Here is a 26,970-nt window from a genome sequence, read left to right as displayed (position 1 = left end):
TCGTACATCATATATCATGGTACTGTGGGACAACTGTGCACAGTTTAATTCTGTTGTACATTATATCTCATTCTACTGTGGGGCACCTGTGCACAGTTTACTTCTGTCATGCATTATATGTCATGCTACTGTGGGACACCTGTGCACAGTTTAATTCTGTCGTGCATTATATATCATGCTATTGTGAGGCACCTGTGTACAGTTTAATTCTGTCGTACATTATATATCTTTCTACTGTGGGACACCTGTGCACAGTTTAATTCTGTTGTACATTATATATCATGCTACTGTGGGACACCTGTGCACAGTTTACTTCTGTCATACATTATATACGGGACACCTGTGCACAGTTTAATTCTATTGTAGGACACCTGTGCACAGTTTAATTCTATTGTACATTATATATCATGCTATTGTGGGACACCTGTGCACAGTTTAATTCTATTGTGCATTATATTTCATGCTTTTGTGGGACACCTGTGCTCAGTTTAATTCTTCTGTGCATTATATATCATGCTATTGTGGGACACCTGTGCACAGTGTAATTCTGTTGTACATTATATATCATGCCATTGTGCGACACCTGTGCACAGTTTAATTCTGTCGTACATTGTATATTGTACTATTGTGGAACACCTGTGCACAGTTTAACTCTGTCTTACTTTATATATCATGCTATTGTGGGACACCTGTGCACAGTTTAATTCTTTGGCTATAATACTGCATTAGGCCAGTTTTTTGGCATAAACATCAAACACTGACTGGAATGGAGAACTTTGTAGGCTTTATAGAGAAACTGAGATTAATAGCATTTTGTTCTATAGGCAATCCACTTAAAGTGAGATGAAATTCCTTGATGTCACCGACCAGTAATGACACTGAGGATAATTAAACAACTGCCATCAACCCCGTCCATTCTCCCCAGTATGAGTAGGACAGCATAAAAGAAAAAGGCAAGTACAAATGAAATATCATTACTTTACTGTGGCTTCCCAGCCATGACCCCCCCCCCGACATACACACACACACACCTGTCTTCAGTATAACTACAAAGAAAGAGTGAAAGGGTCAGTCTGGTACTACATTTAAAAATAATTAAGCCAAATTTCTATAGTCATGTTTATGAAGTCCACAATTGTTGTAGGTCAGCAAGGATTGACTCATTTGTGTTTCCAGATCCAAATAATGAGGGAGAAGTGTAGGTTTCAGGTTATGTGGAAATGTAGATATAATAGCAAATGTCAGACTGATGACAACTGTATACTGGCTTTAGCTGAATTTGGAAATGACAATAACAGGATTTGTGTTAGCATGCATTTTCTGAATGATATGAAGTCTAAAACTATTAATGACTTCAATCCTCAGTGATCTGCCTGATAACCACAACTTTTATAGGTTCATAGGTAGGTACTTAGCTATCGGCCCTAGGGCCTATACAAGCCTAGCCAAAAAGATACCCTGGCTTTCGCCACCCAAGTAAATTATTTTCTTGTGCCCCTATCGAGCAGAGCCACAGAGGTGATCCCCTGGGTGAATTTCCTATTTCCCATCCAATCATCAAGATTTTTTCTTGAAGAGTGCTAACAAGGAGCTTTGTTTGATATAGATAGGTAGTTTGTTCCAGAGTATGGGAAGTCTCTGCGACATCTATCCCTCCAGCGTGTTCTGTTTATTGTGGTGACAAGGATTAGGTCCCTAGAGCGTGTAGCTCAGAGGGACGGGGATTTCTTTAAGTGGAGCATGTCCAACAGTTCTGGGTTTGACATAGCTTTATATGTTAAGCAGAGATCACCTCTGAGTAGGTGATATGTGACGGAGTAAAGCTGGAGTTTTTTGAGACGGTCTGCGTAGGGTATCTGTTTCACGCTGGAAATCCTCTTTGTGAGGTATTTCTGTGGCCTTTCCAATGGTCGTAGATGTCTTGTGAGGTACATACCAAAAGGGGTGCTGTACTCTATAATGAGTCTAATGAGTGATGAGTAGAGGGTAACAATGACCTCTTTTTTCCTGGAGGAGAAACCTTTTTTGATGGTGTGCCATGTAGAAGGATTTCCTGACTACTGTGGTGATGTGATTATCAAAGGAGAGACTACTGTCCACCTGTGTCCCAAGGTCTCTAATTACACTTTCAGTGTTAAGTAGATTACCACCTATGTGGTAGCTCATGGGTACAGAGTTTTTACCAAAGGGGATGACAATGCACTTTTTGGCATTGAGCTTGAGGCCATGGCTTTGACACCAGGCATCTGTCTCAGTGAGGCCCTTTTGTAGGATGTCCACATCATTAGGAATTTCAGTTATAGCTCCTAGTTTTCAGTCATCTGCGAACATCATTAGCCAAAGACCTTCTATGTTACCCTGTACTTCAGAAAAGTAGATATCAAACAGGAGAGGACCCAGGTCTGAACCCTGTGGTACTCCACTTGTCACTGGTCTGAAGTCGGATTTGGAGTCTGCTACTTTTACAGTGTGGGTTCTATCAGTGAGCCAGTTGGTAACCCGTCTTGTGACATAGGGATTTATTTTTATTTATTTATTTAGTTATTTATTTAACATTTGTTAACCAGGCTAGTCTAACTGGAGACATCTCCATTTTCAGCAGAGGCCCGGGGAGAAAAGCTCCACAATTGCACATACAGTAAATACAAAACAAAAATGAAGAGAACAAAGTTTGATAGGATAAGTAAGTATAGTGCACAACATAAGAATTAAGTCCTGGTTTAGTAATACATATAATTAGCAGTTTTGGACTAATATGATAGGAAGTAAGAAAAAAAAAAAAGAACATGATAGATAAGAAAAGAGAAAGGAAAGTGTAAAAAATATAAGAACTACAATAATAGAGAGCAGGTATAGAGTAGGGAAGATAGAAAGGTGAGAGACTGCTGTGGCCATGGTTAGTCAGGATTGAGACAGGGGCACAGCCAGTGTTTTATTAGGTGTGTTTTTAGTTTTTGTTTAAAGAGAATAGGAGATGTGATGGAAGTGAGTTCAGTGGGAAGCTGATTCCAAGACTTACCAATGGTGTTGGAGAAAAGGGAGTCGCCAGCTGAGTTATTAGATTTACATATAGTAACTAGAAGTTTGTTAGAGGACCGAAGGGAATTGAGGTTTGTATAAGGGGTAAAGAGATTAGAGAGGATAGGTGTATTGTTAGGTTGGTAGAATATTCTATGGACAAAGGTAAGTTGAGAGAGTAATAGCATGTTGTGTAATTCTAGCCAGTGAAGTTGCTGTAGATTCAGACAGTGGTGAGTTCTATATTTGTTTCCGGTGACAAATCTAGCTATGTTATTAAGAGTGTTAGCTAACTTAGAGAGATTGTTTTTCTTGAGGTTAGTGTAAATGGGTGAAGCATAGAGAAGAGTAGAAATAAGATGAGAGTGGGCAAGTGTAGCTTTAGCATTGGGAGTTAATGTTTTAATCCTGTAGAGGGAGCCCAGTTTTCGATTGACTGTTTTAATGGTATTGTTAATATGAGTATCAAAAGTAAGGCTGTTATCTATAGTCACACCTAGCAGCTTAGTGGTAGAATCAGGGGATATAACAGTACCATTGCTAGAAGAGATAGAGAATTCTAGTGGGGGGGACCTAGAAGTAGGCTTAAATAGGAGGAGTTTGGTTTTTTTAGCATTCAAGAGTAAACAGCGTTTTAAGAACCATGTCTCAACTGTGTTGAAGATGTTTTGAGTAAGGGTTTGTAACTTAGAGGAAGTTTTTGAGCAGATAAGTGTGGAGTCATCAGCATATTGAATGCAAGTGGCTTGGGGTAAGGCCAATTGAAGGTCATTTATGAATAGAGAGAAAAGGAGAGGACCTAGAATAGAGCCCTGGGGAACATCAAGAGTGATAGGTAGCAGAGATGAGAGATTGTTACCCCAGAGGACAGCCTGCTTTCTATTGCTGAGGTAAGAGGCAAACCAGTGTATAGCCTTGGGTTCAAGAGAGATAGATTCCAGGATTTGTAGGAGTAGGGGATGGTTGACCATATCAAAAGCTTTGGAAAGGTCTATAAAGAGGGCTGAAGATAGGTTGTTATTGTTGGGATTTTTAAAGATATAATCAGTGAAGGAAAGGAGGGCAGTGGTAGTACTGTGAAAAGGCCTGAAACCATGTTGGCAATTGGACAGGATATTATGTTTAGTAAGGTGATTCATTAGTTGATGGTGTATGCATTTTTCCATAATCTTTGCTATTGGTGATAAGAGGGCTATGGGTCTATAATTGGAGTACTCATTGGAGTTGCCACCTTTATGTAGGGGGATGATGTATGAGATTTTCCAGATATCAGGAATGGTTTCTTCGCTAATAGTTCTGTTTATAAGGATGGATACAGGGTAGGCTATTATGGATGCTGCTTTTTGAAGGTATTCGGCAGGAAGTTGGTCGGCAGAGGGGTACAAGGTTTGAGTTTTTGGAGACATTTTTGGATAAAGGAGGTGGAGATAGGTTGTAGTTTAAAGGTAGTGAGATTAGTAGAAGTGGGATCAGGGATGGATGATTTATCTATGGAGAGGTGAGAGGCCAGAGAGTTAATGGTTTCAGTAAAGAAGGAGTTAAAGGTGTTGGCAGTTTCTAGGGTTGTGTGTTTTTCTGACTCAGAGGGGGAGGGAGTAGTAGTCTTTCCAGGGTGAATATGTTTATTTAAGGTTGCCCAAAATTGTTGTGGTTTATTAGTATTAATTTGTTGGAGATTACTATAATAGTTTATTTTGTCACAGATTATGGCTTTTTTGGTAGAATTTCTCAATTGCCTAAAGATCAGTTGATCAGAAGGAGATTTACTAGATCTCCATTTTGTCCAAGATTTATTTCTGAGTAACATTTTTTGTCTTGTTTCTTTAGTTAGCCAGGGGGCTGGTTTAGTTTTAACTCTGATGGTACGTTCTGGTGCATGATTGTCAAGGATTGATAAGAATCTGGAATTGAAATATTCAACAGCATCTGCGAGTGCGAGAGTTTTTAGGGGGTTCCAGTTGCAGGCATTTAGTTCAGATAAGAAGAGGATAAGGTGAGGTCTTAAGGGCTGGGTTGTTAGTGGTAGTAGTCTTTAGTCTTATGATATAGGTTAGGTAGTGGTCACTAATGTTATCAGGTAAGGTACCTGCAAGGTAGGATTGTTGTTGTTTGTTAATTAGAATCCAATCTAGTATGCTTTCTTTGTTGCTAGGTTTGTTGATCCTGGTAGTGGTGTTAATTATTTGAGAATAGCCATGCAGATTAATATGGGTGGTGGGGTTATCTGAGTTAATTAAGGACCAGTCGAGGTTTAGGTCTCCTAATATGATAGTTTCTTGGGGGTAATTTGAAGACGTCCAACTAAGGATGTTTTCGATTATAGTAGTGTTATTTCCGGGGGGTAGGTAGATACAAATTATAAAGATTTATTTATTTGGGTTAATTTGCAATTTTGCCAAAAGAAGTTCAGCCTTGGTATCCACTTGAGGTTCATAGGGAACTAAGGATATGTGAAGTTTTGTCTTAAATAGCAGGGCTACACCCCCACCTCTGTGGGTATTTCGATCTTGTCTCACAATGTTATAACCTGGGGGAATGATTTCATTATCTTTAGTGCAGGGTTTTAGCCAGGTTTCTGTAAGACAGAGAATATCGAAGGAGTGAAGATCAAGAAGAGAATGGAGATGTGTGATTTTGTTGTTAACACTTTGTATGTTCAGGTGTCCTATAGCTAATGCATTAGATTGAGAGGTAAGGGATGGGAGGGAGGGGCTAAAAATAGTAGGTCTGGCATCAAGAGAGGTAGCTCTGGGCCCAGGGTTGGGATGTATGTCACCATCTATTAGGGTAGAAGGGTTAAACTGGAATCGTGGTAAGAAGGAGAAGTTTGTAAGGTATTTTATTCTTTTTGAAGAGAGGGTATATAGTTTAATATGTGAGAGTCGATGATATTTGGCAGGGAGATAGGAAGGGGTGGATGTAATATTTGAGTGAGATAATGTTAATGTAGAAAGATTTGAGGCTGTTTGCTTATGAGGGTAGTGAATGTGGTTTATGGATTTGTCTTCAAATGATGTAAGGATGTAAGGTAGTGAGACAGCTAGTGAAGAAATAAGTAAGAGTGACAGTTTACCTAGGATATTTCTAGTTGTACTGTTCATGTAATGGGGTTTGCTGTTTTTAGATGGCATCTTGAGGTGAGGAGCAAGGATCTTAGAGTAGAGGTAGTTATATAGGATTGGTATAGGAGAAAGGGAAAGTAAATTGTTGTGAGGTAGAAGGCTATAGGATTTGGACAGGGTGACTGTACAAGAGAGTAATGAGGGTGGGAGGGCAATGGTAAGGTGAGGTTATGTTGATGAAGATTGGTAGGTGGGATAGGGTAGAGCAGTAGGGGGTGTGGCTAGTGATGTATAAGTGTAGGGATACGTGGGGTGGGTGGGATAAGGGGGTAGGGAGGGGAGCGAAGTGGGGCAGAAACAACTACTGGAGAAAGCGTAGCCAATCAGTCCAGGAGGAGAGCCGGAGCACCAAGAAGCTTGGCAAGGTAGGAAATACAGTCTGGGTGAGGAGATAGGAGGAGAAGAGTAGGGGCTAGTAGGAGAATCAGCAAGGTAATAGGTGAGAAAAATAGAAGAAAAGATAAAATTATTGGGCTAAGAAATTAAACGGGGGGGAGACAGTGAGGGCACAAAGCTGTGTTATACTGCCACCTAGTGGGCAGAATGTAAGATGCAGAAAGTACCCTAGGCAAGGGATGGAAAGGTGATGAAAGAAATGGTAGAAACAGGGGTAGGACTATTAGGTGATACTAGGCCCGGGAGAGGAGTCTGGCTGCTGGAATACCTGATTCAGAGGCAAAACAAAATGTACAAGCCAATGAACAAGCAATTTCATACAGGATGAGCCAAATGTTCAAACATACTTTGTTAATTAATTGTAGTAGCAGGTGAAAAATCAGTGGGGTAGTAGTAGAGACAGACGGTCCAAATTGGCCAAAGCCTGAGGTAGTTCAGGAGGTCCTTAGAGGCCAGGTATGTTCAGTAGAGGAAGGCCGTGGATAGATTGCTAGGAATGCGAAGAGGTAAGAGAGAGAGGATGTTAAAAATGTAATAACTTAACAAAGGACTTATTTTACACAGTTGAGATTAGGTAGTACAGTACTTCTGCAAAATAGTTAAAAAGCTGTAGTAATACTTTCTAAGAGAAGTTACACTAAGGATTAGGAGAAAAAACATTCAGTTCAGATGTAAAAACGAGCAAACTGAAAAAGACTCATGTAACATACAACAGTTCTAGCAGTACTTAAAACTTCTTGTAACTCGTCAGAGGTATGCACAATAAAAGGATAGGTGTAACATTTTAAACTAGTCAGGAACTAAAACAGCTTCAATCATCAGTTTTACACAGTTTCAAAGCATAGGTGTTACTGGAAAACAGTGCTAGCAAGCCAATGATGAAAATAAGGTCGTTTAGAAAGATTTAGACAAAGCTGCAGTACACTTAACCTTATCACGACAATATGCAGAGGAAACACATGCTCAAACTACTCTAGGAAAATACATGCATATACCCCCGATTAGGATTCACTGGCTGGGACTAAGCATGCTGTTCAGCCCCCGTAATTACATTCAATGGGGGGGGAAAGTAAGCGTAGTGCTAATGTAGCAACAGGGAGTTGAAAGCTCGCTTACAGAACTACGCAGTCCTGGCCACATGGACGGACCCAAAGCTAAGGTCGCTGATAGGGTGTTAACAGTTAAATTAGTGGGTATAAAACAATAATTAGTTCCCTCAACAAAATTAAACTGTAAAGCCAGGTAGAACACTTATCGGTAGTCACTGGAGATTAGCGAGTGAGGTAGTCAGCACGCTCAACATAGTACGACTATCTTGACTCGTACAATTCCCTAGGCTAACAAATTGAGACTCAAGTCGCTAAGACTAAATAGAGTTATAATTATCCCGCTATACACAGTACGCTAAAGACACCCCTATAATTGCTAAACTACCAGGTTATCCAAGAGCAGCGCTATCTACTAAAGGTACTAGCAGTGCCGTATTAATAAATTGAGGGGAGGATGCGCAATATATTTCCTTCAGGTAACAAGCTAGAGTGAGCAGGACTCTGCAAGTCGCAAAAACATCATAGAGCTAAGTAATAGCGCTAGGCTATAACATGCAAATGGCTTCAAAGTATCTGCAACAGTAGAGATATACCAGGAACGATAATCACAGTAAATGTTGTAAAATACAAGGGGGGCACCAGAAACACAAAATACTCCAAAGCATTAAAATTGCCACCAAGGCGCAATACTACTTAGCGGTATAAATGCCACAACTATAGAGAGGAGAGCATCAACAGAGTAAATATCATATATTGGAGGAAAGACAAAATATTTATATAACACTTGAAGAGACTTACAGGTTGTAGATATCCTCTGGGTTCAGGAGCATGCAGCAGCCAGGGACTAGAAAGATAGTAAAGGAAAGGCGCCGCTGAGGTCACCTCCTTATAAGCCGTAGGGGCAAGAAATGAGGTGGGAAAATGGGAGGGGACAACAAAAAACAGAGGGGGCAGGTAGAAAAAAAGGGAGGGCAAAGAAACCAAAGGATGGTGTGCAAGGAGGGGAGGTACCTACAAGGTACTTTGGGAGATTCAAAACTATCTTAAGGTAAACCTGGGAAAGGAAGAAGTGGAGTAGGTAAGCTAGAGGAAGGAAAAGTGAAAGCAAGGATATAAGTAGAGAGAGATAAGAGTCTATGGAGAAACAACTACTGGAGAAAGCGTAGCCAATCAGTCCAGGAGGAGAGCCGGAGCACCAAGAAGCTTGGCAAGGTAGGAAATACAGTCTGGGTGAGGAGATAGGAGGAGAAGAGTAGGGGCTAGTAGGAGAATCAGCAAGGTAATAGATGAGAAAAATAGAAGAAAAGATAAAATTATTGGGCTAAGAAATTAAACGAGGGGGAGACAGTAAGGGCACAAAGCTGTGTTGTACTGCCACCTAGTGGGCAGAATGTAAGATGCAGAAAGTACCCTAGGCAAGGGATGGAAAGGTGATGAAAGAAATGGTAGAAACAGGGGTAGGACTATTAGGTGATACTAGGCCGGGAGAGGAGTCTGGCTGCTGGAATACCTGATTCAGAGGCAAAACAAAATGTACAAGCCAACGAACAAGCAATTTTATACAGGATGAGCCAAATGTTCAAACATACTTTGTTAATTAATTGTAGTAGCAGGTGAAAAATCAGTGGGGTAGTAGTAGAGACAGACGGTCCAAATTGGCCAAAGCCTGAGGTAGTTCAGGAGGTCCTTAGAGGCCAGGTATGTTCAGTAGAGGAAGGCCGTGGATAGATTGCTAGGAATGCGAAGAGGTAAGAGAGAGAGGATGTTAAAAATGTAATAACTTAACAAAGGACTTATTTTACACAGTTGAGATTAGGTAGTACAGTACTTCCGCAAAATAGTTAAAAAGCTGTAGTAATACTTTCTAAGAGAAGTTACACTAATGGTCAGGAGAAAAACATTCAGTATAGATGTAAAACGAGCAAACTGAAAAAGACTCATGTAACATACAACAGTTCTAGCAGTACTTAAAACTTCTTGTAACTCGTCAGAGGTATGCACAATAAAAGGATAGGTGTAACATTTTAAACTAGTCAGGAACTAAAACAGCTTCAATCATCAGTTTTACACAGTTTCAAAGCATAGGTGTTACTGGAAAACAGTGCTAGCAAGCCAATGATGAAAATAAGGTCGTTTAGAAAGATTTAGACAAAGCTGCAGTACACTTAACCTTATCACGACAATATGCAGAGGAAACACATGCTCAAACTACTCTAGGAAAATACATGCATATACCCCCGATTAGGATTCACTGGCTGGGACTAAGCATGCTGTTCAGCCCCCGTAATTACATTCAATGGGGGGAAAAAGTAAGCGTAGTGCTAATGTAGCAACAGGGAGTTGAAAGCTCGCTTACAGAACTACGCAGTCCTGGCCACGTGGACGGACCCAAAGCTAAGGTCGCTGATAGGGTGTTAACAGTTAAATTAGTGGGTATAAAACAATAATTAGTTCCCTCAACAAAATTAAACTGTAAAGCCAGGTAGAACACTTATCGGTAGTTACTGGAGATTAGCGAGTGAGGTAGTCAGCACGCTCAACATAGTACGACTGTCTTGACTCGTACAATTCCCTAGGCTAACAAATTGAGACTCAAGTTGCTAAGACTAAATAGAGTTATAATTATCCCGTTATACGCAGTACGCTAAAGACACCCCTATAATTGCTAAACTACCAGGTTATCCAAGAGCAGCGCTATCTACTAAAGGTACTAGCAGTGCCGTATTGATAAATTGAGGGGAGGATGCGCAATATATTTCCTTCAGGTAACAAGCTAGAGTGAGCAGGACTCTGCAAGTCGCAAAAACATCATAGAGCTAAGTAATAGCGCTAGGCTATAACATGCAAATGGCTTCAAAGGATCTGCAACAGTAGAGATATACCAGGAACGATAATCACAGTAAATGTAAAATACAAGGGGGGCACCAGAAACACAAAATACTCCAAAGCATTAAAATTGCCACCAAGGCGCAATACTACTTAGCGGTATAAATGCCACAACTATAGAGAGGAGAGCATCAACAGAGTAAATATCATATATTGGGGGAAAGACAAAATATTTATATAACACTTGAAGAGACTTACAGGTTGTAGATATCCTCTGGGTTCCGGAGCATGCAGCAGCCAGGGACTAGAAAGATAGTAAAGGAAAGGCGCCGCTGAGGTCACCTCCTTATAAGCCGTAGGGGCAGGAAATGAGGTGGGAAAATGGGAGGGGACAACAAAAAACAGAGGGGGCAGGTAGAAAAAAAAGGGAGGGCAAAGAAACCAAAGGATGGTGTGCAAGGAGGGGAGGTACCTACAAGGTACTTTGGGAGATTCAAAACTATCTTAAGGTAAACCTGGGAAAGGAAGAAGTGGAGTAGGTAAGCTAGAGGAAGGAAAAGTGAAAGCAAGGATATAAGTAGAGAGAGATAAGAGTCTATGGAGAAACAACTACTGGAGAAAGCGTAGCCAATCAGTCCAGAATGAGAGCCGGAGCACCAAGAAGCTTGGCAAGGTAGGAAATACAGTCTGGGTGAGGAGATAGGAGGAGAAGAGTAGGGGCTAGTAGGAGAATCAGCAAGGTAATAGGTGAGAAAAATAGAAGAAAAGATAAAATTATTGGGCTAAGAAATTAAACGAGGGGGAGACAGTGAGGGCACAAAGCTGTGTTATACTGCCACCTAGTGGGCAGAATGTAAGATGCAGAAAGTACCCTAGGCAAGGGATGGAAAGGTGATGAAAGAAATGGTAGAAACAGGGGTAGGACTATTAGGTGATACTAGGCCGGGAGAGGAGTCTGGCTGCTGGAATACCTGATTCAGAGGCAAAACAAAATGTACAAGCCAATGAACAAGCAATTTCATACAGGATGAGCCAAATGTTCAAACATACTTTGTTAATTAATTGTAGTAGCAGGTGAAAAATCAGTGGGGTAGTAGTAGAGACAGACGGTCCAAATTGGCCAAAGCCTGACGTAGTTCAGGAGGTCCTTAGAGGCCAGGTATGTTCAGTAGAGGAAGGCCGTGGATAGATTGTTTGTTAATTAATTGTAGTAGCAGGTGAAAAATCAGTGGGGTAGTAGTAGAGACAGATGGTCCAAATTGGCCAAAGCCTGAGGTAGTTCAGGAGGTCCTTAGAGGCCAGGTATGTTCAGTAGAGGAAGGCCGTGGATAGATTGTTTGTTAATTAATTGTAGTAGCAGGTGAAAAATCAGTGGGGTAGTAGTAGAGACAGACGGTCCAAATTGGTCAAAGCCTGAGGTAGTTCAGGAGGTCCTTAGAGGCCAGGTATGTTCAGTAGAGGAAGGCCGTGGATAGATTGTTTGTTAATTAATTGTAGTAGCAGGTGAAAAATCAGTGGGGTAGTAGTAGAGACAGACGGTCCAAATTGGCCAAAGCCTGATGTAGTTCAGGAGGTCCTTAGAGGCCAGGTATGTTCAGTAGAGGAAGGCCGTGGATAGATTGTTAATTAATTGTAGTAGCAGGTGAAAAATCAGTGGGGTAGTAGTAGAGACAGACGGTCCAAATTGGCCAAAGCCTGAGGTAGTTCAGGAGGTCCTTAGAGGCCAGGTATGTTCAGTAGAGGAAGGCCGTGGATAGATTGTTTGTTAATTAATTGTAGTAGCAGGTGAAAAATCAGTGGGGTAGTAGTAGAGACAGACGGTCCAAATTGGCCAAAGCCTGAGGTAGTTCAGGAGGTCCTTAGAGGCCAGGTATGTTCAGTAGAGGAAGGCCGTGGATAGATTGTTTGTTAATTAATTGTAGTAGCAGGTGAAAAATCAGTGGGGTAGTAGTAGAGACAGACGGTCCAAATTGGCCAAAGCCTGAGGTAGTTCAGGAGGTCCTTAGAGGCCAGGTATGTTCAGTAGAGGAAGGCCGTGGATAGATTGTTTGTTAATTAATTGTAGTAGCAGGTGAAAAATCAGTGGGTAGTAGTAGAGACAGACGGTCCAAATTGGCCAAAGCCTGAGGTAGTTCAGGAGGTCCTTAGAGGCCAGGTATGTTCAGTAGAGGAAGGCCGTGGATAGATTGTTTGTTAATTAATTGTAGTAGCAGGTGAAAAATCAGTGGGGTAGTAGTAGAGACAGACGGTCCAAATTGGCCAAAGCCTGAGGTAGTTCAGGAGGTCCTTAGAGGCCAGGTATGTTCAGTAGAGGAAGGCCGTGGATAGATTGAGGTTGTAGATATCCTCTGGGTTCAGGAGCATGCAGCAGCCAGGGACTAGAAAGATAGTAAAAAAAAAAGAGAGGAGTACCTAGTTTAGTGAGTTTATCTATAATTCCATAGTGGGGGATGGTGTCAAAAGCCTTGGCAAGATCTAGATAGGCTGTGTGAACCACCTTACCCTCTTCTATGACTTTGGTGACTGCTTCAGAGAAGTCTGTTAGATTTAGGAGACATGATCTCCCTTTACAAACCTAAACTGGGTGGGGTCCAGAGTTTGGAGATTACCAATGTTTATAAGTTCCATGATAGGTTCCATGGCCTTGCAGACTAGGCTCGTTAGGCTAATGGGGCAGTAGTTCCTGGGGTCTGTAATGGCTCCCCCTTTGTGGAGTCGGATAGCCATCGCTGTGCGCCATTCAGTGGGCACAAAGCCTGAGGTGAGGATATGATTGAACATGGTGCTTAGGTGGGGTGCCAGTTTATTCTGTAGTTCATGTAGAATGCAGCCTGGGATGTTGTCAGGTCCCATGGATGCTGTGTTCTTGGTTTTGAGGAGTGTGGTTTTTACCTGTGCAGCTGTGAGTACAGGAACTTTGCATTCTTCTGGTATAGAGATGGGCCCTTTACAGGGTGGGGGGGGGGGGTAAAGTTAGCACTGAACCTATCTGCCAGGATGTTGGCAATATCAGTTGGTTCTGTATATTTAGTGCCATTGTGCTGTAACTCAGAGCAGATCTGAGTGTTGCCATTGAGATTCTTGACATAACTATAGAATTCTTTGTGGTTGTCTTTAGAATCAGTGGCAATTTTGTTTTCGTAACTAGCTTTGGAGGATTTTATGAGGGATCTCAGCTTCTTACTGAGGCTGACCAGGGAGTTCCTCCAATCATGGGATTTTACTCTTTTTTGCAACAGTTTCTTTCTACTGTTGAAGAGTTTGTTTATGGCAGGGGACCACCAGATTGGCTTCCTTTTTTTGGAGGATAGCATCTTGGTTCTGTTAGGGATAGCACAATCCATGCACTCGTGTAAGTGCTTATAAAGTGCATTTGTGTAGGATTCAGCAGTCGCACCTCTATTGTCCGTCTGCATGGGTGTCATGAAGTTTGCCACTTCTGTCTTAAGAAGCATGAAGTTGGCTTTGGAGAAAATGTTTATGGTGATTTCCCTAATGGGGGTGGGGGGGTGGGGGGATGTGGATGTCTAGGCTGATTAGCTTGTGGTCGGATCTGACCAACAAGGAATTGACCTGTGGTGTGGATCACCAGTCGACCATGTTGGTAATGACCACGTATAGGATATTGCTGCACCTGGTGGGGGTGTGGATAAGTTGATCCAAGGCGCTGGAATTTATGAATTCCAGAAAACATTGAGCAAAATAGTTGGTACATGAGTAGTTTTCCCAGTTAATGGTCAGGTAGTTGAAATCGCCCATTATTAGGGTGTTGGGTTGTACCCTAATATTTTCCAGTATATAAAGAAATGAGGAGTTGGAATCCTGGGGCATAGTGGGGGTATTATACCAGGAACAGACCAAAAGTATGAGGTAAAAATCTGGATATTCTGTTGAAGTCTGGACAGATGAGACATACGCTGTTGACTGAAATTCCATAATGGTTAGTATACGTGAAACAGTAAGAGAAAACGGAATAGCTTCATAAGGAAGGAAATCATGGACTGGGCTTGAAAAATGTGATAATGTGATATACAGGAAAAATGACTATGACATGTGACTATTGCAGTATTTACAAGTGACAAGTGACATGTTTCAATAAGGTACCTTTACCCAACAGGCAAAACTGCTCACTATTTTGGGTAATTATTAGCCTTACCTAATGGATATAAGGTCATTAACTGTAGAAGAATAAATACAAATAGGCTAAATGAATAATTCCCAAGTATAGTAATTATAAATCTGTATATTTTATATAAACCATATATTATATAGTATAACTATATAGTTTCAATGTGGTATCAGTAGAGCTGGCAGCCCAAAACTATATCAGATAAGTAATCCAGTGTTGCACACCAGTTACTGTAAATACCATAACATTTAATCAGTAACAGTGTTCGGTAAGAGACTGGCATCCCAGGTCTTGATAATAATTATATCACCCATTCTTGCTGGAAGTGTCTGATTAGCCCATTTGTTTCCCACATCACAGAGGCAGTGGGTAGTATGGAATAGGCAACTTACCCAGCCAGTGAGGTAGCCTCCCCTGACCCATGGAGCATCCCTCCCTCTCCAACCTTTGGTGGCTGACTAAGATTTACTCACTTGATTCATACTGTAGGAGCTACTTCCACATATTCACTTGAATTGTATGCACACAGGCAGTGCTTGCTCAAAGACACATGTTCCACATGTACAACATACAGTCATCCCTTGAGTTGTCACCCACTTGGTGAACTAGGGGCACTTCCCTTGCCCTAAGATGGGTAAGGCAGCAGCAGCTGCTCACATCCATCCTCTCCAGCTAGGTCTTATAGGTGCCTGAGACATGGACTAAGTTCTTGTCATCTGCATAATAGTCATGGCTTTGTCCCAGTGTATCATATAGATGATAAGCAGCTGTGATCTTGATAGTACAGCTTTTCAATTGTTCATGTCTCGATCAATCATAGATACTGTGTTTAAGGAGTCCAACGACTCACTGACAAATAATTCGCCACTCACCACTTCACTATTGTAAACCAAACTGGTATTTGGCAGAACTGTCACAAAGTGGGTACTTCCTCTTTAGAAAAAAATACAAAAAATACAAAAATGCTATAGAGGTTGTAATTGTTCTGCCTTACCGGAAGTCTAGAAAATGTGTGAGAACTTTGCTCCCATGCAAAACAACTACATTCAGAAATGTCTATTTTTATCAAATGCAAATTGTTAGTTTTGTGGCTGAGAAAAAATATTAGGGGAATTACAGTATCAGATATATTACAAACATGTTACTCATACAGGGTGAGTGAGAATATAAAGTATTTCTGTTGCTAGCTTGGTAACGTTTGTCTAGCTGCTTTGTGCTATGCTATGTGATAGTTCACTCTAGTGAATAGATTCAAAGACAACTGCAACAACTTAAGTAATAAAAAGTACCAGAAAACCTTTCTTACTGAAATGAAGTTGCAGGAGAATTATAAGGCAGAGACCGTGTGTGGAAAAGAGCAGTAAGACTAACTCAAAAGTGTAGAAAAGCATAGCATCATAGAAATTAAAAAGCAAGCATTTTGTACCCACCCTCATAATGTACAAGGACAAAGCAAGTCAGGGTAGGTATGAAGTTGTAGATGCCCATGCAGTCTTCAAGTTTTAGCTTAAATTATATGAGGGTATCACTGCTTAGAAAACAATGGAGGTTAATTTCAGAAATGGGGTAAATGTTGGGGAATAAATCTGTTCCTCTAGTGTGTTTTATTTATATGTAGATGGAGATAGGTGTTCTTGGAGTGTTTGTCTTTTGTGATGTAATAGATCAAGGAGAACTGGATCTTAAAGGCACAAAATGTAAGACATAGATCTCTGTGTAAGAGTCTATATGATATCAGTTATAGACAGGGATTCAAGTCTGCAGTGGTACCTATGGGTTTTCAGACAAGTACTTCTTTCTTTTCTTTAGTTAGGAATCACTGGGGTATTTTTATTTCTATGATGTGCCTGGATAGGTACATACCAAAAGGGGCATTATACTCTATAATGGGTCTAATTAGAGTGGAGTAAATAGGGATGATAACTTCATTCAACCTAGATAAGGATTTCTTAACCACAGATACCACATCATAGTCAAAGAAGAGAAAGTTGCTGACCACAGTGCTAGGATCCCTGACTACCATATATGTCTAGAGTGAGGTGCTTATTCTATTGCGAGACGGAGATAAGAATGTTCTACTAAATATGAGACTGATGCATGTTTTAATATTTAATTTTAGTCTTTATTCAGTACACCACTGGTTTATAAGGATTAGTTTGTGCTGTACAGATACTACATTGAAGAGTGAGCAAGCAATATCAGCCAACTTACAATCATCTGCAAACTTTGTTTGCCATATCACTAGGTTTACAGTTTGAAGAAAAGAGAAGTTTGTACCAGAAAGCAGAGGTCCCAGAGCTAAGCCCTTTGGTATAGCACTAGTTACTTTCCTGATTATTGGAAAGGCACCTGTCCCTTTAATGGTGTGAGTTTTGTCTTTCAGTAAGTTTCCAAGCTACCTTATCACATAAAGGTCTACATTTAGGTCTCTTAGTTTATTTAAAATGCCAGTATGGAGGATGGTATCAAATGCCTTGGCTAGATCCAAACAGACTGTGTGAACCAAATAACCACTGTCCACTGCCTCTGCGACCCTTTTTGAAGTAGTTTACTGCATTAAGTAGGCAAGAGGTCTCTGACAAATCCAAACTGCTGAAGACCTTCACTCAAGAACCTCTTTTTGTACTTAAATTAGCAGTATTCCTCCTCCTCCTCCTCACTTTCTTATTGGCACCTCTCAGTTCCTTCTCCCTCTCTGTCCTTCATATGCAAATTTTGTACTTACTAATCATTCCAATATATCCCTCTATTGTATCTGTGTATATACAGCACCACACTACTTAGCAGTGCCTATTAACAGTCTCTTACTATCCCTCCTTATTTTTCAATATTTTGTACATGCAAGTCATTCTAATATATTCTACTATTGTATGTATGTATATATGTTATTATACAACGACCCCCCATTAATATTCAAAAACGTGCGCGCTGGTCAGCGTGCATGTTGTAAATCAGTTATAGTAATGGAAAAAGGTCCAGTCGCCCGGACTTTTTCCATTACTATAACTCTTTTTTTAAGCAACAGAGAATGCAAGATCAACGTTGCTTCATATTGTCTCGCTATGTTAAACGAGTTTAACATAGCGAGACAGCTTTAAAAAAAGCAACGGAGATTCTCTGTTGCTTTTTTTAAAGCTGTCTCGCTATGTTAAACTCTTTTAACATAGCGAGACAGTTTGTAAAAAGCAACGGAGATCTTACTTTCCCCGTTGCTTTTTTCAAAACTGTCTCACTATGTTAAACCCATTTAACATAGCGAAACAGTTTGTAAAAAGCAACAGAGATCTTGCTTTCTCCATTGCTTTTGCCCACAGCTCTGATGTACTGCGTAGGCATACGCATGCGCAGTACATCAGAACTGCCGCAGAATACCAGACAGCGGCGGAAGGGCAGTAAGGAGGCATGATACAATGCCATTATTTAAGAAAAGTAATTATTTTTTTTCTTAAATAATGTCATTGTATAATAGCAATAACCCACTTCTGGGTGTGGGTAATGCTGGATTTACCCACGGTTGGCTTTGTTTGGCCACTCGTGCTTCGCCCTCGTGAACAAACCACACCAACCGTGGGTAAATCCAGCATTACCCACACCCAGGCATGGGTTATTGCTATACTATACTATCTTTAATGTCTTCCACTTGTTTAGTATTTCTTACATCCATCTCAGAAGAGTTTCTGTGCTATGGATACGCTGTCAGTTTGGTATAGTAAGTTTGCCTTATAGGCTCAGATCACACCTGAAAAGTATCTTTGGACCATTTTGTTCATCCAGTCAGGAAATGTATGCAAAAATAAAAAAAAAAAAGTGGAAAGAAAGATGAGCTTTTTGATATTATAGATTATGAATTCAAATATGATAGGATCCATGGCCTTGCAGATTAGATACTATGTAGGCTTCTGGGTCTGTAGCTCCTAGGATCTAAGGTGCCTTCCCCTCCTTATAAAAAAGTATCATAACAACTGTTTTCAGAGTTTCAGGATCAAACCCTAAGACTAAGTTTAAGTTATAAAAATTCATGAGGAAGTGACACTAATTTATTAGATATCCAGGTAGATTGTCAGGACCATGGAAGTTGTATTTTTGTTTTCTTACACATTTTTGATTTCTTACATTACAGTTAGGACATGTTCCTTTAAGATCTTGAGGGTTTAAAGGATATGCAGAATTGCAATAAGCATTTCTGGGGAAAAGTTTACAATAACTTACAGGTTCATAGATAAGTACTAGGACAGCTGCCCTTGCAGACCATTTTAAGTCTAGTTAGTTTCCCTTTTTGTGCTCAAAATAACTTGTCCCATTTTGTTATAGATTGGTCTTACCCAGCCAATGGCTGATAATATATTACCCCTAATGAGAATAACGGGGATCATACCATAGGTAATTTGAGGGGACTCATGCATGGGATAAAGCATTTAGGAGCTGCATCTGTCCATTAGTAGTACAGGAGGCAGTCCTGGGGTAAATTTTCTGCTTCCCATCCACAGGTCTAAGTTGCTGTTGAAAATGGAATGGGATAAACTTTGTTTTATGTGGATGGGGAGTCTGTTCAGTAGCAGTAGTATCCTCTGCGAAATATACCTGTCCCTCCAAACCATTCTGTTGTTGCTGCAGAACTTATCACCAAGTTTATTTGCTATGCCTTTCAGTTCAGAGTGAGGATGTCGTTTTGGATAAATTCTAAAGACTGCTGGGTGTTTCTTAATGTTCAGATGTAATTAAGGAAGGCTTTATAATTGTATTTATTTTATTTTTATTTTACATTTGTTGACCGGGCTAGTCTAACTGGATACATGTCCATTTTCAGTAGAGGCCCGGGGATAAAAGCTTCACATAAAAAAACAAGAACAAACAAAACATTACAACTTCAGTTACAGTTCACTTGTCAGACAGAACAGGTGTTACATGGTAACTTAGCATTAACGATAGATAATAGCAAATAAAATAGAAAATCCATTTTTTTGTTGTTGACCAAACAATAGTAGAAGAAAAGATTATTCAGAAGGATGTGGGAGATTCACAAAAGAAAGTTATAAATATGGCACAGGAGAATAGAATAGTTATAAACAAAACTAGGAGAATTAGTTAAGGGCAGTGACTTAGCTATAAGGCAGTGAAATAACCATACCGTCTTTCAAGGGTATAATAAGTTCAACTTATAAGGTAGTGGTCTTAAAGTGGCTATAAAGTGAGTAGTAAATTGGTGCTATAACCTAGGATAACAGGAAGAGAAATCTTAGTCAGGGTTAGTGCAAGGACATAGCCAGTGGGTTGTAAGGTATAATTTGAGTTTCTTTTTGAATAGTGTAGTTGAAGAAGAGATGTGAGTTCAACAATAAGAAGGTCCCAACTTTTTCCCACAGTGTTAGAGAAAGGGGAATCTCCTGCTTTATTGTTGGGTTTTTGTTTAGATACTAGTAGTTTATTTGCTGAGCTTAAGTTTGTGAGATTTTATATGGGTTGATTAGACTCATGAGAAATGGTGTATTACCTGGATGATGAAGAGTTTTATGGGCAATAATCAGTTGGTGGAACAGAATTTGATTACGCAGTTCTAGCCAACACAGTTGTTTCAGATTTTGGCAGTGCTGGGTTCTGAAAGGGGAGCTGGTAGCAAATCTGGCAATGTTATTGTAGGAGATTGCCAGCTTGTTGAGGTTGCTTTTAGATAGATTTGTGTATATAGGAGAGGCATAGAAGAGAGTTGAGATAAGGTGGGTGTGGGCAATAGTATTTCTAGCTATGGGAGTAAGGAAGGGTTTAATTCTATAGAGGGAGCTTAGTTTTTGGTTAACTGATTTTATTGTGGTATTGATATGAGTATCATAGTTAAGGTTGTGGTCAATAGTTACTCCTAAGAGTTTGGTGGTAGTGTCTTGAGATATGACTGTGCCATTATTAGATTTAATAATGAGGTCAATTGGGCTGGACTTTTGTGTAGGAGTAAAGAGCAATAGTTTAGTCTTTTTAGGGTTAAGGAGAAGACAACGCTGTAAAAAACATTCTTCTACTAGTTCAAAGACATGTTGGGTGAGGGACTGCAGTTCAGATGGACCTGTAGCTGAGCATATTAATGTGGAGTCATCTGCATATTGAATGCATGTAGCTTGGGGGATACTTATAATTAGATCATTTATAAATATGGAGACTAGAAGAGGGCCCAAAATAGAAGATTGGGGTACACCAAGGGTGACAGGAAGATGGGTGGATAGACTGTTGTCCCAAAGCACTGTTTGTTGCCTGTTATCTAAGTAGGACTTGAACCACTGAAGTGCTTGAGTATCAAGTGAGAGGGACTTAAGAATATTCAACAGTAAGTCATGGTTAACTATGTTGAATGCTTTTGAGAGATCAATAAAGATTGCAGAGGACGGGGTGTTATTGTTACAGTTTTTGTTAATGTGGTCAAAAAATGATAGGAGGGCAGTAGTGATGCTATGGAAGGTTCTAAAGCCATGCTGAGAGCTAGCTAATAGTCTATTTTGGAGAAGGTGGTCTAACAGTTGACAGTGAATGCATTTCTCCCTGATTTTAGCTATGGGAGAGCGAAGGGCAATTGAACGAAAGTTAGAAAGTTCTGTTGAGTTGCCACCTTTGTGTAGGGGGATTATATGGGAGACTTTCTATATGGATGGAATGGTACCTTCTGTTATGGTTCTGTTTATTAGGACAGAAATAGGGTAAGCTATTTGCAGATATTTAGCAGGTAAGAGGTCAGCAGAAGGGGTAGAAGGTTTGAGTTTTTGAAGAAGGTTACAGATGAGGGATGTAGGGACAGGTTGTAGTTGGAAAGTAGGTGGAGAGTTAGTTAAGGAGGTGGGTAGATTAGAGGATACAGGAGGTAGAGAGTTAGCAAGTGACTAGATGGCATCAGTAAAGAAGATATTGAAGGTATCAGCAATTTGTTTGGGAGTCTCTTGAGAAATACCTGATGGGGTTGGTGTCTTAGAGTTGCCTGGATGTAGGAGCCTATTGATAACTGACCAGAATTTTTGTGGTCTGTGTTGATTGGATTGTTGAAGTTGAAAGTAGAAGTTTCTTTTATCTAATAATATTGATGCTTTAGTAGAATTTCGTAGCTGTTTAAATTTTAAATGATCAGATGGGTCTTTAGAAGTATGCCATTTGGCTCAAAATTTGTTTCTTAATAGAATTCTTTGCTTAGTTTCCTTAGTGATCCATGGAGCTGTTTTTGTACTGTTTCTAAGAGTACAAGAGGGGGCATTGTAGTTCAATATTTCTAGGAACTTAGAATTGAAGTATGCCACTGCTTCCTCTAGCTGGAAGTGTTTTAGGGGTGACCAGTTGCATACACTAAGTTCATTTCGGACGTGTTCAGGGTTGAAATGTTTATTGGAGCGAGTTGTTCTGAAAGTTGAAGGGTAAGGAATATTACTCGTTTGTCTAATTATACAAGTTAGTGAGTGATTGCTAATGTCATCTGGCAGGATGCCTGACATATATGTTGGGGAGTGAGTATTTATTAGAATCCAATCTAAGGTACTTTATTGGTAGATTTATGGATTCTGGTGGGTGAGGTGATAGTTTGGAGAAGCCTTGTAGGTTTATATGATTAGTTGGGTTATCAGTGTTACAGGTATTCCAGTCTATATTAAAGTCGCCTAGCAGTAAGGTTTCTTGTGGACAGTTATTGGAAAGACAACTAAGGAGAGTTTCTAGGGGGGTGATGTTATTACCTGGAGGAAAATATGAGCAAATAATGTAGATGGACTTACTAGTATTTAGTTGTAGCTTAGAGATGAAAATTTCAGTATTGGTATCAGATGGTGGGTGGGTATCTAGTAGGGTAACTTGGAGCTCTGCTTTTTATATTAAGGCTACGCCCGACCCTTCTTGTTAAGGTGATCCATTCTTAAAATACTATATCCTGGAGGGATGATTTCATAGTCTTGGGTTGCTGTTTTTTTCCATGTTTCAGTTAGGCATAGGATGTCAAAGTCATGAGCATCCAGTAAAGCATGAAGGTGAGTCACTTTATTATTTACACTTCGTATATTTAGGTGAGCTATGAAGAGGGAGTTGGGAGGTCTTGTAGGGGTGTGAAAAGAAGAAGGAAAGGGTCTAACTGAGTTAGGAGGACCATTATTGGTAAGGCCAGGATTGGGATGAATGTCACCATCCAGTAGGAGGTGTTGGTGTAATCTAAATGTGTGAATTAGGGAAAGATTCAGTATGTTATGGGTTCTCTTGACTTGGTAGTGTTTACAGGTAATATGAATAACTCTATGATACTTTGGGAGGAGATAGTTGGTTGTGGATGTTATGTTAATGTGTTTAAGGGTGGCTGATAAAGCTGGTAGGGATGTTTGTTTAGAGGGCTGGTGGGAATTAAAGTAGCTAAGATGTTCATAAGCAGTTGGGATATAGGGAAGGAAAAGAAAAGGAAGAATTGAGAATAGGAGTTGGGGTTTGAGGTATGCTGATATGGGTGAAATAGGCATTGCAATGAGGAAGTTGAAGGTAGAGAGTGAATAAGTGAGGTATGTTATGAAGTGGGAGGAGTGATGTAAAATGGCAGGAATACCTTTAATGAGATGTGGGCTGGGATTGGACAGAGGGGATGTGGGTGTGGCTAGAGAGGTATATGGCTAGGACCACTGGGGGTGGTTGGGAATTGGGGGTAGGGTATGGGAGCAGAGTGAGCCCGCAGGGTGAATGGAGTGTGTAGAGCCAAAGCAGAGGAGAAACCAGAGAGTGTATCAGTGAATCAAGGGAACAGAGCTGAGGAGAGTAGACTATGGGGAAGGCACTCAGAATTTGAGTTGAAAAGAGGTTTGCTAAAGACTAGAGGTTGAACAGGGCAGAGAAGTGTTTAAAGGGAATGGTGGCAGGAAATTCAGGTTGGAAACAGGGCTGTGTTATTTAAACAAAAGTATTGCTATACATTAGGGTACAGAGAAACAGCAGAAAATGTTGCCACCTAGAGACCAAATCAGGTATTTACAAGGCTAGATCTCAGGGACTTCAGGGTAAGTGCAAAGGGACTAGGAAGGTAGAGAGAGGGATCAAAAATCCATAGTAGGCTGCTAGCTGCTGCTCGCTGGGTAGTTAAACAAAAAATTCACAAGAAGATTATAATGGCTAAAATATAGCGAGGTATATCAATATTAAATCTGAAGCACAGATTAATATGACTATAAATGAAGCACAGCAGGCGTCCTTTAGAGATGTTCTTTCACGGGCGAAAAGCCACGCTGAGGACTGGGAGACACCTGGGGTGGAAAATAATTCAGCAGGGACGAAAACTTTAAGGAAAAGGTATAATAAAGGTACAGTTAGGTGGACATAAGTCTTCTGTATTCAGTTACAGTATGAAATGGAGGAATAGGGGGAGATGGGAGAAAGTGGGTACAAGTAGTGAGCTATCAAGGGAGAGAAATAAGAGAAGGGGAATACGTAGTAGGGAAAGTAGAGCAAAGAGAAATAAGGGAAGGGGAGAACGTATAAGGGAAAGCAGAGAATTTAACAGTGCACCATAGGTAAATGCAGCACAGTTCTAAACACTTTATCACAGGTCTGGAATAAGTCTAGTGACTAACACAGTACAAGCTTTCACAGTTTTGAACAGTTTATAGAAAATGTAAAGCAACCAAACAGTTACCAAAGTTCTGAACAATTAATAAAAAAGAATGTAAGGCAACCAAGCAGTTCTTTAGCGACTAAACATAGATGTTACACACAGCACGTTAACAGCTTAATTTATAGACAACTAGCAGTTAGACATTCCTTTGCTAAAACATAAATAAAACTTAAATGTCAGGGCAGCACGCAGCACATAAAACCCTTTGTGAGTCTATTTGAGAGGGAGCCGCAAAGGTAAAAAGTAGCTCACAAATATAGATGCTAATACAGTGTAACTACTGAAATCCAGTGGGGAATTGTTTGAAATGTAGCTCACAAATTTATACGCTACTACAGAGTAACTATTGAAATCCAGTGGGGAATTAATCAAAAGTAGCTCACAAAAGTAAACGCTAGTACAGCGTAACTATTGCGAACCAGCGGGGGAATTAATCAAGTGGGGAATTAGTCAGGACTGGCACCGCAAATAAATTACCACAGTGAGGGTCAGAGATGTTTGAAATTGGCTCAAAGAGCTGTGAAGCAGCGATGAGAACCGTTGGAATTCCTATAGTTTATAATTAGCTGCAGGTTCAGATATTAATTTGTGTTTTGACCATTCTGGGCTGTAGCTTTTAGGTATTGTAATCCTTTAAATAGTGTCTTTAATACATGTGGATTTAAATTTGTTATATGACCTTATTTTTTTCTATTTTGTTAAAGAGATTTATACTGGTGGACTACCAGGGTGGCTTGTTTTTGAATTTTACAGTATATTTAGTTCTAGTGGAGACTGACAGATTTATAAACTTTTCCAGGTAGGAGTAGAATTCCATGGAGACTGGTAAAATTGCCAGTAAATTTTGAGAACTGAAAATAAAGTTTAAGCATGACATCAGTGTGCTTGACAATGGAATCACCAATAACTGGGACATCTGTGTTTTTTTTTGATTCAGTGACTTACAATATAGTGTCTTTGGTATGTGTGGTGGTGGTGGTGGTGTATTTGTACATTTTTTTCCTGAGGCTTTATCTTCCTCATTCTGAAAGATTTTGGAAGTGACGTTATAACAAATTCAACATATAGCTATTGAGTATGTTTGTACATAGGTGTACAGGGTAATATATGATGCTAACAGACCAACTAAGTTGGTGAGAGGATGACCTTCATGTTGCATAGATGCATTCACCTTTCTCAGTTTGTATCATTTATGTCAAGTAGCAGTTTAATTTAGGCTAAGTAGGTCTGTGTCATAAATAAAAATAAGTGCAACAATATATAGTCAATACATGAGTTAATATCTGCAAGAATCTTAATTGCAAGAGGTTACAATAACCAAAGTAGTAGCAAAGGCAGTAGTACATAACAAGCCTACAAAAAAAAATGAAACCAACTGGCAGGACAAATTTGACAGCAGTAGGTGTGATAAAATAACATATCAAGTAAAGTAATAGAAATAGTAACAAAAAACTGAAAATAACAGACTAAGCCGATAAACTTGAATAAACTGAAACAAAAAATAGCTAAATGCGTGTCGGACCACAGTAAGGCAAAATAATAATTAGCGCTTTCATCCACTTTTATTAGACACGTGAACTTCTTCAGAAAAGACAAGAGCCCTCCCAAACTCTTGCCTTTTAAAATAAACTATACAGGAAATGATGTCAAAAACATTTTCAAACAATCAATTAACTAATGAATTGTGTCACATTTAGAAACCATAGAAATTGATTTCATATTAATGAACCTGTAGTATAAATGTAAGTTCCATGTATTTGTATTGTGATTCTGAACTTAACCTATGTAAAACTTTACCATAAATAAATTCATTTACTATATAAAAATAAAAATAAAAAGCTGTTTGCTTAGTATACTAAGTCTGTATAATAAATACATATAAACTATCTTGTCACTTTTAAAAAACTTCCACGAATGAATTAATGTCTAAACATATGAAAATATAAAAAATGGTAGATGAAAACGTTCCCTTAAAATAATTACAATATCTATCTAAAAAATTGTGTGTATGTAAAAAATACAAGGTATATAAATACAATATATAATAACAGTACCTCATATAAGTAATCAAACATGTCTACATGCTTGCAGACGCGTGGATACCCACTGTCAGCCTGCCCAACGTCCACTAACTGAAACTCCATATATATATATATATATATATATATATATATATATATATATATATATATCTTATTCATCTGCTCTTACTGTAACTGTCTTAGTTGCTCTTCTGCGTGCTGTTATCTGTTCAGTCGCTCTTACTCTGCACTTATTACTGCTTGTTAGTAGCCTTCTAATTTACTGCCTTCTGCACTTGTTTTTTAGTCATTTGCTAATTTAATTGCATTTATTTGAACTGTATTTGCCGTAGTGTTGCTACACACTCAGGTGTGCTGGTCTGCACTACAATTTGAATTGTATTTACTGCTTTTCTGTAACAAAAAAAAAAATATTCTAAGCTTGTTTCCTGCCTTTCCTATAACTAGTCAAATCCAGATACAGACTTGCTGTATCCAGGACTGTTGATAAGCTTCTGAGCCCCCCAAGCCTTTCTGTGTTGGAGGGAAGCCTTCCAGCTTATTAGTAGGAGTGGTAAGCACTAGGTAGCCTATCTACCATGGGAAGAGTGGGTTTTGGCCCTGAAATTGTAGTTCATTGGCCATTTGGGCAGTTTTTCCATCTCTTTCTATTTTCCGGTTAAAAGCCTGTTTTGCGTTTGGTCCCCACATTTCCTATAACTAGTGTAATCCAGGTATAGATTTGCTGTATCCAGGACTGTTGGTAAGCTTCTGAGTCCCCGAAGCCTTTCCATGTTGGAGGGAAGCC

At 39.7% G+C, this 26,970-nt stretch overlaps 1 protein-coding gene and 1 long non-coding RNA gene across 4 annotated transcripts in view; one reads left to right on the top strand and one right to left on the bottom strand.

The window, feature by feature from the left end:
* Positions 1–26,970, top strand: part of B3GAT1 (beta-1,3-glucuronyltransferase 1) — a 2,298,313-nt gene that overhangs the window by 918,385 nt on the left and 1,352,958 nt on the right. The window lies entirely within an intron of this gene.
* On the bottom strand, positions 6,893–11,538 carry LOC122809577. The gene is made up of 3 exons (XR_006365925.1): positions 11,462–11,538; positions 9,175–9,317; positions 6,893–7,026 (listed from the first exon to the last, which is right to left on the bottom strand). It is a non-coding gene; the product is annotated as an uncharacterized LOC122809577 (long non-coding RNA).

Source organism: Protopterus annectens, chromosome 8.part0 (genome assembly GCF_019279795.1).
Source record: "Protopterus annectens isolate FY-2018-M chromosome 8.part0, PAN1.0, whole genome shotgun sequence".
NCBI classification, from domain to species: domain Eukaryota; kingdom Metazoa; phylum Chordata; order Ceratodontiformes; family Protopteridae; genus Protopterus; species Protopterus annectens.
This window is presented reverse-complemented; position numbering and strand designations above follow the sequence as displayed.